This window comes from Sitophilus oryzae, unplaced genomic scaffold, assembly GCF_002938485.1.
Source record: "Sitophilus oryzae breed Bouriz unplaced genomic scaffold, Soryzae_2.0 scaffold_1442_pilon_pilon, whole genome shotgun sequence".
Taxonomy (NCBI): Eukaryota; Metazoa; Arthropoda; class Insecta; order Coleoptera; family Curculionidae; genus Sitophilus; species Sitophilus oryzae.
The window spans coordinates 6,071,455-6,083,996 of NW_022146107.1; the positions used below are offsets into that span (position 1 = coordinate 6,071,455).

A 12,542-nucleotide genomic window follows, 5' to 3' on the forward strand; every position below is an offset into this window, starting at 1 on the left:
ACACACTAATTGACAAAACTTTAGTGTGAACTTGGTGTGAACCATTTCTAAAAAAAGCATGCTAAATAAGCACTTTGTGTATTTGTTCAACTTTGTAGATATACATGCGAAATAAAAAAATGAAAAATCTCTATTCTTATTATATAAGTACCACTGGACCTCCTAATTTTTTCGAATTTATATTTATTCGCACCCTGTATATACATATTTTTCGTAATAATTCGGAATTTCTTCTAATGCGTCATTTGTTGGAAGCTACCAAGTTTATAGTATTTCAAGTTCAATCAATTTTTCTAATTAAATGAATATTAAACGGGCGTTTTTTTTCCCGCTTTGCGTAGGTTTTCCTTATTATGCCCCTATGCCCGTCTAATCTGTTATTCCTCCAACGTGTGCGAGCGCTCACCAAAAAGGGGTACCTGCAGCTTACGTTGCAAATTTGCTGCGGCCTTGTTTACCATTCAGGCAGTTTAGGACGTGTATTAACGGACCGGCCTAGATTGCCATTTTTTTGCGGAAAAAAAAACGCAAAATAAAAACATCCATTGGCTGGTTTCCATTCGGCTGCTTTGTGGAATTGGTTAGGTTAGGTTGGTTGGTGGATTTACCGGCTAAACCGTCTTTAGAGCGAGAAAATATAATTTAATATCATTTTCATGTGTTTTATGGGGTTTTCCGTGTATGAGTAGAGATACAAAGATGCGGTTTTCACGCCACTGTCACTTTTTTATGAAACTAAAGATGCTACACCCAGATTTATCATAACTTGTTTACTTAGCTTCCAGCGAAAATCTAGTTACGCCACTGAATTCGTGAAATACTCTATGGAACTCAGTTTTATACCTTTTCAATAAGTTGTAAGTTGAAAGATAACCAAGATACGAAGGGGGATACGAAGATACGAAAAGCAAGATTTACGTACTCTCCTACTTGTAGAAGGAGCCACCTACATGTTTTTAACAAATGTTTTGAAGTTTAATAACTTTTTGTCTGTACTTGTATAAAACTACCTACTTAGTGAAAAAATATACATTAAAATCGCTACGAGCAACCGTTCCAAGATATTTTGAATGGAAATAGTCGAAACATGTCATTATTGACAAAAACATGTTGACTGGAGAGTTATTTGACTGAAATGATAAATTTGGGAACCTTTTATTTTTTTCAATTAATTATAATTTTTTAAAGCATTAAAACATTTCCGAATTTATTATTTCAGTCTAATAATATCAAACACGTCTAATTTTTTGTCAATGATGACATGTATTGGCTATTTCTATTCCAAATACCTTGTGAATCATTACTCGTAATGATTTTTACCAAGACACCTTTATTACGTAAAATACGACATATGTATTATTTTCAGTCATTAGTTGTAATACAGGTACGGACGAAGAGTTTTTACTCTTCCAAATAGCTTAAAAGCATGGCGATACATAGTCGCGACCCCCGAAGTATGAGCCATACTGGCATCGAAATCGAATTTCTCTTGTCAAAAAACACCCAGACACCAATTTTTATCCAAATATTGACATTAGTTCGGAAATTATTCAGAATAAATCGACATAAAAATGAAACTTACTACTACACCTTGTATCTCCGAAACGAAGCAATTTAGGACAATTTATACGAACTTTTTTACTAATTTTTATCGGTAGAATATGTTCCCGAAGTTTTCCGAATACAGTTCGGACAACCCTATAGAATGTATTCGAGCCTTTTGCCTTACTTTCGAGTCAACCCCCATAAACCCCGCCTCGATATACGCCCGCTGCGGCGGCAGGAGGCTGCGAAGAAGAGCGCGTTCCCAACTGCGCGCACTCGATCGCCACACGCTGCGTTCGAGCAGCTCTAGCAGGCGGGTGTGAAACAGTCGCGTTTAACATAATCAAGCCTGCCGATTTACCAGTATCCTGCTGCTGCCACACCGTTGTTTCTGTCAATAGTCAGTCAGTCTTGTCAGTTCGCCAGACAAAACGTAGTGGCAGCTCTTCTGCTTTTGTCGCGGTGAAACGGTCTGTTATCGAAAGAAATAATTGCCGCTCGCTGTCAACTGGACCGCGAAATACTCGCATGTCGTTACGGGGAATTGGTGCGCGCGTGTTGTTTATTGTTGTTCATTGTTGTTCAGTGTCGGAAGAAGAAAGGAAATCAAAGAGTAAGAGCGAAATAAATATACCTATATAACAGCCGTATTTAGCGATCGAAAGAAAGTTGGGTTTGATGTTATTATGTATTGGAAATGATGCGTGTTTCTATTTTTCGATGGGAGAATACGGGGTGTTTGACCCTAATTTGATTGAAGTGTACATAAAATAAAATACAAACGAAATTAATCATAAGGCTACCTGTTTTATCTGTAAGATAAGCAAATGTAACAAACAAAACTGAGCGCTTTATCGTTGTATTTTTGAAGACTCTTTACATTTCAAATTCTTCTTTTGATATATAGGGTAGAGCGTACTTACAATATAATATTAACGAAATTAATCATAAGGTTTTCTGTTTTATATATACCGGGTACATCGGCGTTGGAAACAAAGGAAATCCTATAAAATTTTGAACTGTCCAAATATTGACTCCTCTATTGATTTTGCAGCAAAGTCGTAAATAGGCTTTTAATGATCTGCGTATGCTGAATACACATGCAAAATTTGAACGATTTTGAACAAGCCAATTTTTCTAATTTAAGCAAAGCTGCATCTATTTTTTAAATACAGGTAAAAATGTAAAATCAGACAAATGTCAACATACCTATGATTTTATCATTGTCAAATGTAATTTGTTGTACTGTCTACATTACTACGTTACAATACCAACGGTAGTGTCCCCGAAATGCATTTTGCAATTTAAAACTTGTGCGAATTAGGCAATAACCTAACTTTTGGGAAATACCGAGGGAAATACAATTTGAAAGTGACAAAATCATAGGTTGATAACTTAAGGTATGTTGACATTTGTCTGGTTTTACATTTTTACCTCTTCAGTTTTAATTTAAAAAATAGATGCAGTTCTTCTTAAATTAGAAAAATTGGCTTGTTCACAATTGTTTAAATTTGGCATGTGTATTCAGCATACGCATATTTTTAAAAACATATTTACGACTTTGCTGCAAAATCAATAGGGGAGTCAATATTTGGACAGTTCAAAATTTGTATGGGATTTCCTATGTTTCCAACGCCTATGTACCACCCGGTATATATAAAATAGACAACCTTATGATTAATTTTGTTTGGTTTAATATCAAAAGGACGCATAAATTTATTAAAATCTGTTTATTCGAAGTGTATGTATATGTGTATTCAGCATACGCAGACGTTTAAAAAGGCTACGGGGGAGCCAATATTTGGACAGTTCAAAATTCGCATGGTTTGTTTCCCTATGTGTTTCCTTTCCTATGCAAGAATGGCAAATTTGACAAAGTAAACAAAACATAAGCTTTACAGACGTTCTTTAACTTTAAAAATTGTATCGTGATATATTTGGTCGGCTCCAACTTGATTGAAGCATACTTATAAAATAGATAAATAATATAGACGAACCTACCTGATTGTTGCCTAGTTTATATGTAAGAAAGGTAAATATAACAAAGCAAACAAAACATAAGCGCTATATCACTGTGTTTTATAAGATTCATTAATGATTTAAAAACTGTATCTTTTAATATATAGGGTTGACTACAATTCCATTGAACCTGAAATAGAATGTGAACGAAACTATGTAAGAAGAAGTACTATATTATAATATTTGTACTAGTTTTATCTGTAAAAAATGTCAGTTTAGTAAAAGAAAATAGAATATGCCTCTTACAGCAGTTTACAATTTGAAAATTGTATCTTTTAAAGGTTTAATTATTTCATTGAAGTAGGCTTGGATTAGAACGTTATACAGGAATACAGGGTGAGTCTATACAAATAAGTGCTTTTCCTACTACCGCCTACCGGAAATAGTGAAAGTTTCGGTTATTGAACTATATTGTAAAATTTTCCTGAAAATATATTTTATCTTAGTAGTTTATAATCAGTTTTTATATATCTCAACACTTAGAAATCAATATTTTTATATAAGTTTTTTATTGATCGACGTTCAACTCTGATAAGACGTCTAAACGAAATCCAGACATCAATTATTACTAATAACAAGTTGCAAGAGTAATAAATATAAAATTATTTTAAAACAAACAATTTATCACGTTGAAGTGTTTGATGTCTTCTATCTTGCGCTACATAAATATTTGTGTAACATATACGGGTACCAATGTATAGAGCACATCAATAATAGTGTGAAGTAAATTTGCATAGCGATGTTAAAATATCTGAAGCCATTCATAAGCGTGTTTTTACACTTCTAACAAAAGTACATCTTTTGTCTATAGTGATAAAAATTAGAATCTTACGATAAGAGATGCTTTTTTGTAAACAATAATGTTTATATCTTTCTGACGGATTCATTATTACAAAATCTGGATATGTTTTATCAGCTAATGAAACAAGAAACTAAGATATTAAAGCATTAGTTTATGTAAAACAAGGATCACGTGAGTTACCACAAAAAAATGGTTGTTGAACTTTACATGTTTAATATGATTTTAGTTCACGCTATAAATATCTTTGTAGGGATGTCGAAAGCCTATCTCATAATTTTTTTAGCTTTTGGTCTTTTACACACTCTGTCCATCATCAACATTCTCAGCTTATTCACCCGTCTCCAATTATGGTGTAGCCTTCCTCAGATGTTTAGATGCTCTCTTTGTAGTTGGGCCCATTGCTGTCTATTGTTGGCTATGCGGCTCAAATCATTTTAGCCAATTTCCTAATATGATGGTCCCATCTCAGGTTTCGTCTTCCTCTAGGTCTAATTCCTCGTGGATACCATGGTGTAATTTTTGGTGGTCCATCTGTTGTCCGTCCTTTGCCACTTGAGGGATTTAATTCTGTAATGCAGCATTTATTACTGCTGGTAATACACAGTAGTACATGACTGATGTACTACCATTCATGTACTACTGTGTACATAATATTGAATATTCAGATTTTTTAATATTCTTTCTAAAAAAGAAACAAATAATTTAACTTCAAAATCTAGATATTCTAAATACCGACAATAAGGCTCAATCATGAGTTCATTACAAAACACGCTTCTATTCACCTACTAAATTTACTTTGTTTAAACAACCATGCGTGTCAAATATAAAAATGAAGAAAACGTTAGTGATTGCCACTATAAAATTCGATTACACAATTTTTTTTGGTCGTACATACCCTGTAAGATGTAATGTTATTTTTTAAATGATAGCATTGTGCTTAAGCTTAGGCTTCCCAGTCCTTATCAAAAATTTTGCAATTCTCACGTTAAGTTACCATCCTCTGAATTGATGTTGTTTTATAGTCAAGGTCAAAGTGACACGAGATATTTTAAATAAAGATGCAAAAGGAACTAGGATTGAACATAAGGCGCTTATATTACTAAAGTTCTATATACAGGGTGAGTTTCCTACGATGTTCTCTATGGGTATCTCGGAAACTAGTGGAGATAGAGAGTCGGTTAAATGGGGAAAGAATTGCAGTTTTGTGGGGTCATAAATATGCGCCTTTCAGAAAAAATTCATGGCTTACTAGATATTTCGCAAAAAACGAATTTCGGCTATTTTAAAAATTGTTCCTAATTCCAAGCTATTTTAGACAAAAAGTTTTCAGATAAAAGTTGTAGATATTCACATTCTTAATGAGACTGTGTCCTCCGTTTTTTTCTAAAGCATGTCATTTTTGACATATGACACAAACATATATTTTTTTTAAATAGAAACCATAGTTGGCCATGACTTCATAAAAAGTCCCATTTTTTAAGCTTTTTAGCGATATAAACTGTAATATGTTTTTTTCGAAAAATTACAGAGTTATAACCAATTCTTATCATTTTTAAACAATTTCACTTGGAAACAAGTTAAATCGCCGTTGCTCTCAGAAATGTGAAGCTGTCACATCCAAACTTTGTAAATTAAAATAAACAAAAATTGTAAATATGCATTTTTCAAGTGAAGAAAAGCATGTAGATACTCGGGCATCAAGAGAGTGGTTCCAACAGGACTTTCATTATGACCCCCCGCCCCTAAAAGAAAGAAATTATTTATATCATAATTTATGCAAACTTAGGGATAGGAAGAGGTGGACTAATTAAGTGCATGGACCTCCTCGATCACCTGACCTATCCATTTTAGATTTTTTATGCGCTATGGTTAATAATAAGGTTTACAAAAAACTTATGAATTAATGTAGGTATTAAGAGAGGCACTCGAAGTGGCGGTACGAGAGAAGTTTAAAAGTAGACCGGTTCTTCTGTGAGAATAGGTAGTAATTTAGTTTTAAAAAAATGCAACTCAAACAATGCCGGATTTTTTGAAAATTTTCCAAAATAACTTAAAGTGTATGTAGTGATATTATTTTTTTAAGTTTTAGTTTGGGTAATGTAAATTGTAAAGAACCGTTTAATAATATATTCTGACTTTTTATAAGTTATAAATCATAACAGAATAAGAATACTATGCAATCTAAGTGAAATTAGTCAAGAAAGATAAGAATTAGCTATAACTAAATTTAACTTTTCTAACATGTCTTGAAAACCATTCTCTAAAAAACTGAACATTTACCGGTCAACGTATCCTCAAAAATGTATGGCCAAGAAAAGTTGAACCAATAATCCTACACGTTTTTCTTCATTTGAAAAATTCATATTTACAATTTTTGTTTATTTTAATTTACAAAGTTTGGATATAACAGATGCACATTTCTTAGTGCAAAGACGATTAAACTTGTTTCCATGGCTAACTAAGCGAAATTGTTTAAATTTATAAGAATTGGCTATAACTCAGTAATTTTTCGAAAAAAACATATTATAGCTTATATCGCTGAAAAGCTTAAAAAATGGCGCTTTCTATGAAGTCATGGCCAACTATGGTTTCCATTTAAAAAAACATATGTTTGTGTCATATTTCAAAAATGACAGGCTTTAGAAAAAAACGGAGGACACTATCTCATTAAGGATGTGATTATCTACAACTTTTATTTGAAAACTTTTTGTCTAAAATAGCTTATAATGGAATTAGGGACAATTATGACGTACTAATTTACTATAATAACATTTTAATTTGTTCAAATTAGACTAAAAGCGATTTCTGCAGTAAAAAGTAGGCTATTTATAGGCTTCTTATTGTGTCTTATGACATATAGGTACGTTTCCTGTAATTATCTATAGGTTCAATTGCTCTTCATGTTGTGCATGCTAATTTTTTAAAGGACAATAATTATTATTTTCGACTAATAATAATTCTATGATGTCATAAATACACAAGTATAAATTTGATTTATCCGATTCAATTAAGTATATTTAATCTGAAAGTATCAAAAGAATCTGGATTACATTGAGTTCGAGCTTGAGTTGAATATTAGATCTTTGATTTTCTTGTTTTTTGTGATTCTTCTTTATCTTAAAAAATAACATTAATTCTAATAACAGTAATAACTTTAGTATGGTCCGTATTAGGGCTATACTCTTTATTGCGTATAGGGTTTAGTTATACGTAGTCAAATACATTATGTAAAGAAACAATGAAGGCATTTTAATTTAATTATAATTCGAATAAATAACTAATACTCAGAGTTTTACTTAATATCTTTGATAATAGTTTAAGCCTGATAACAGACTTGTAAATAGACTCAGGAATTTGCTTCATGTTAGTTGTATTGATTAATTTTCATGAAAATTGTGTTGGGTTGTATTGATTTTTTAAAATTTCTACTTACTAAAATTATATCGTTTTATTAAAATATTAAACAATGATTTTCGATTTTACAAACAGACATTTTAAAGTCTATTTTTTACACATAGCAAATTCTCTTTTCTATGGTATTACACAAATTAGTGTTATTGTTCAATATAATACGAATAATGAGAAGGTTAATTTTTGTAAAATGCAATTATTGAGTGCTGGTTTTGTATGGATTTTAACCCAGTGGCATTTTTCAAAATATAACTTATTTCATATTTTTTTTGTAGCGGTTGCGGAATATCCTGATTATTTAAAGAAGCTGGATGATAGTTTAGGATAGTAAACAGTATCGTGATTATTTAGAGAAAATGGTTGATCTGGAACTGTCTTTAAATCTGGATCGACTCTAAGGCCAGTATTACACTATCAGATTTCTTTGTCAAAGATCTTTTATAAAAGATATTTGATGAAAAATTTGACATTGTTTATATACAATATTTTATAAAATCACACATATTACACTGTCAAATTCTTCGATAACATAAAATCTTTGACAAAGAAATTTGATAGTGTGATACTAGCCTAAGAAGTGTCCTAACAAATACAAGACCAGAGTCATTGAAACAACAGAAAGTAGTAAAGTTTACTTTTTACATTGTTGGCAACAAACGAGGATACATTAAAAGTTAATTAATATTTTAATGAAACTATACTACAACCTACATTCTGCCTGCACGAAAAATTATAAACAAGAATTGTAAATAATTGGGCGACAGATCAGTTCCCCCTGTTCTAGTTACGTTGATTTATTTGCATCGCGACCGGGTTATGTTATCATCATCTGTTTTCCGATGCGTTCAATTAGTGTTGAATTTTACTTAAGATAATGACATTTAAATATTTTTGAGACTTCGAGAACTCTAAATCTTTGTTTTTTTTATAAGCATTGTTGATTTTAATCTTTGATATACGGGGTGTAAATGACATGGGGTTGATTGCTTGTTAAAAAGATTTTTTTTTCTATAAAATTTTTCGATGTGACATTCCCATACAAAGTTATTTGGTTATGCAGAGTAACGCCTAAAATCTTGATATTATGGATTTATTTCAACAATCGCACACCCTTATTAAGATGCCATAATTCTTTCTACCTTTTATGGTAACAATCATGTAGTACAATATACTCGTAGAGTAATAATATAAAATGAAAATGCACACTCATCTAACTACTCTAATAATTTATTTACGTTTATTATGTCACAGTATAATAAATTTACAAGAGAATGGATTCATCGGCATCCCCGGCTACAATATTTTTCCTGTCCAGCCACTGAAGGTATTTTTTATATTCCTTTTGGTAAATGGATTCACTTTTAAAGGCGGAAGTAACAAGTAACGCTTGTCGTGCTTCTTCAGCCTTTTTTTAATTTTTAATTTCCTCCATTTGAACGGAAACGTACTCGAACATGTGCCGAATTCGCACGAAAGACTTTTTTTTTTGACAAAAAACTGAACTCGATTAACAACAACCGTCAATCTAAAACCAGCTCATTAATACAATAGTAACCTGGCAAGCATCGTTAATACAAATATACCGGAAGATTTAAAAAAAAAAACATTATTTTTTTTTATTTAAATTTTTCTAAAATTAACCTCGGACTACTATTGTCCCTCGACCCATAGGCCCTCGGGACAGAAACTTTGCCCTCGGTAATCAACTACACTTATAATTCCCTTGATACATAAATAACTATAAAATTATAATAAAAAGTAAATGCACTTTTATTCTTAAATATTATTATATATTTAATAAATTATTATCTACATATGTTAAATGCTAATGCTTCCTAATTTATCTGTGTCGTCTCTACTGAAGTAACGACTTGCTCTAGAAAGTTGCTTTTTTTACTAAAAGATAGTTAATTGGCTCTTCTAAAAACTGTCGTCGCCGGATTTTTTGTTTTTCATTTAATTTAAAAAAAAAATATGTATTTTATTTTCCTGATGTAGTGGCGGATGCGCCAGGCTTCAACTACTATAAAAATATATCAATATCGATATCGATTCTTTTTTCTCTATCTATTGCCGTTATGCACTCATTTTTGTTATGCAATAAATACGCGATTTTATAATAATTAAGAATAGAATCATTAAAAATATTTTTTTGACCAGGTTATACTTTTAAAGAAAGTTACTCATTATAAAATGTAAAAAGTGATTAATATTAATTTAATAGAAATTTAATTAAATCATTATATAAGTACCTATATTGCTGTTTTTTATTTGGAAATTTTCGTTTGCAAGGCGTTAACTAATGAAGAATTGTCTATTAAAGGTAGCCCCACACAAAACTGAGTGTATGTAGTTTGTAGTTACTTGAAGGCATTATAGGTAGACTTGAACACGTGATAACACACACAGCAATACAGCAAGATATGTCTTAGCAAAATAAAATGATGGTGAAACACACATACAACTCGTTTATAAGATTATACCAAATAATCTTGATTAAGCTTGACCGGCATAGCGTTGAATTTTTCATATTTTCTTTTAATCAAAATATTTTAGGAAACAAAAATGAATTAATTATTAATACATACAGTCATTATCTATATCAACAAAACTCACCTCCATAGCAGCACTTAAGGGACATAAAGGGCCATTATTACCGTTTCGTTCAAAATATCCTATAGTTTTTTGCAACGGTTGTTAAGCTGCTTTGGCATCTTGTGCACCTCGTACTACAAGAGGTTCTAAAAAGAACAATTTTCAACTGCTAAATCTGCTAGTATAAGATTTTTAAAATATAACAACACAATTCACGTAAACCAAAAACTCGTAATACAAAACTAAAGTGTCATAACAAATCAAAATATCCGGAAATAAATAAAACAAAAAAATAAATGTGGCAACTTGACATTTTTTACAGCAGAGCTACCAAGTACCACCTGAATCTCCAGCGGGAAATTTAAATTCCAGTTAGTCAGTCCGGCTCCGAATGGCTCCATGGTTGGCAGCAATGAATTTAAAAATCGCGCCCTCGATGACGTAACTAAAAGTTTATTTGGTATCGCTTATAGATTATCGAATTGAACTTAAAAATGAAACATGATGCACCAGAATCAAAACACCATTAACTGGTTATGATAATGATATAATAATATATACTGTCAATCGGCTTGGTTTATAATGAGTTTTATAAGTTAAATCGGCGTATCCCTATAATTTACATTTTTATTGCGTTAACTATATCTCATTAAACGCGTGATGTATATTGAAAGTATTTTTGCCATTACAAGGTTGTGTCATTGCAGCATTACGAATTTTAGTTTTATTCCGCTAATCTACATTATGATTCAATTTATAATTAATTTCATTTGAAATAATAAAATGTTATGTTTGTTTCGTTTTTGTAGTTATGGTTTTGCAGCGGAATATTTTGCAATCAAATTATATTATAGAAACATTTGTGTTGATGAATAGGAAGTATGTATTATGAAAAAATATCTAGTTTTTTTCTTCAATTCTGCGGTTGGGTTCGCAGAAATCAATAAATAGGTTTATGAATTTTAAACTTTCTCTAATTAAAAGTAATGTTATTAAATCCCCCCAAGCAGAAAATGATAGGACATAACAGCTGTCTCTTTATTTTATTAAGAGGCTATTTTTTGGACATAAAAAGGTGTATTTTTTACTTTTGTTTATTATACTCTATGGTCTAATTTGACGTCAAAGCAGTAAATGGCTATAAGCGGATTTATTGGCCAAATTCTTAAAAACTTTATTTTACAATTTGTCTCATTTTTAATCGCGGTTTCAAATGGAGCGGAGCGTCCGCGCGGTGGTTTTTTCAATATAGCTCATTCGGACTGAGCATACGCGATCCATGTGAAATCGTTCATATAAACTCATGGTACTTGCTCGAAGTCGCGGACGCTCCGCTCCATCTGAAAGCGCTGTAATTGCTGGAACTCAAAATTTAATGGGCTTGCATACAAAATTTAATGGCCAATTATACCGAAAACTGATATACTTAAAACAAATGCGATATTTGGAAATAGTAGTAGATTTTCATTTTAGACGTCTGAATGGAACTTGCATAAATGGAGCTATTTTGAGCTATAAATATATTGATTCTATATATGACCGGGAACAGTGAAAATCCTTATGAAAGATATATTTAATATTAATAAAAACAAACTTTAATAACGGATATTTATATTGTCATGCCACAGCAAATATTTGACATACGTACAGCTGGTTCCAAAAAAAATGAATACGACTCTTTACACATTTTTTTCGAATATTTGGGCAGTGTATATTTATGTGTCAAGTATTTTGAGATATTAAGGTTATTGTGACATTGTATAAAACAAGTTTGCTTTTGACAAAGTGGCAAATACATTTTTCAGAACGTCAGCATGACATGAGTAGAGTAATGGGGGTAACTGGTATCATAGAATATACTGCCCGAAATAATAAAAATATGTTTTAAATCGTATTCAATTTTATTGGAACCAGCTGTACATATCATATTTTAACCAAGAATTGCAAGGGGGGGACGATATTATTTTATTTTCGCAAATATTCGGGAAATTTGAAATAATGGAATTAATTCCAAGCTCATACACGTTTTGGTTTATCTCAAAGAGACAACAATAGGCTTAAGAAATATTACTAGTTTTGATAACCTTGTGTACTGACTTCCTGATTTATAGCAAAAAAATTCACTGATGTGTATATTATGTATACAAACAAAAGAAATATGACAATGAAA

General features: G+C 31.3%; 1 protein-coding gene across 17 annotated transcripts in view; it reads left to right on the forward strand.

Annotated features, from left to right (window-relative positions):
- The window catches only part of LOC115877133 (serine/threonine-protein kinase MARK2-like), a 136,733-nt gene that overhangs the window by 37,648 nt on the left and 86,543 nt on the right, over positions 1-12,542 (forward strand). Inside the window, exon 1 of one of the 17 annotated variants that reach the window (XM_030893278.1) lies at positions 1,831-2,158. The exons of the other annotated variants lie outside the window; for them this stretch is intronic. The gene's annotated coding sequence lies outside the window, so the exon portion shown is untranslated. Of the gene's footprint in view, positions 1-1,830; positions 2,159-12,542 lie in introns of those variants that run through there. 17 annotated transcript variants of the gene reach the window in all.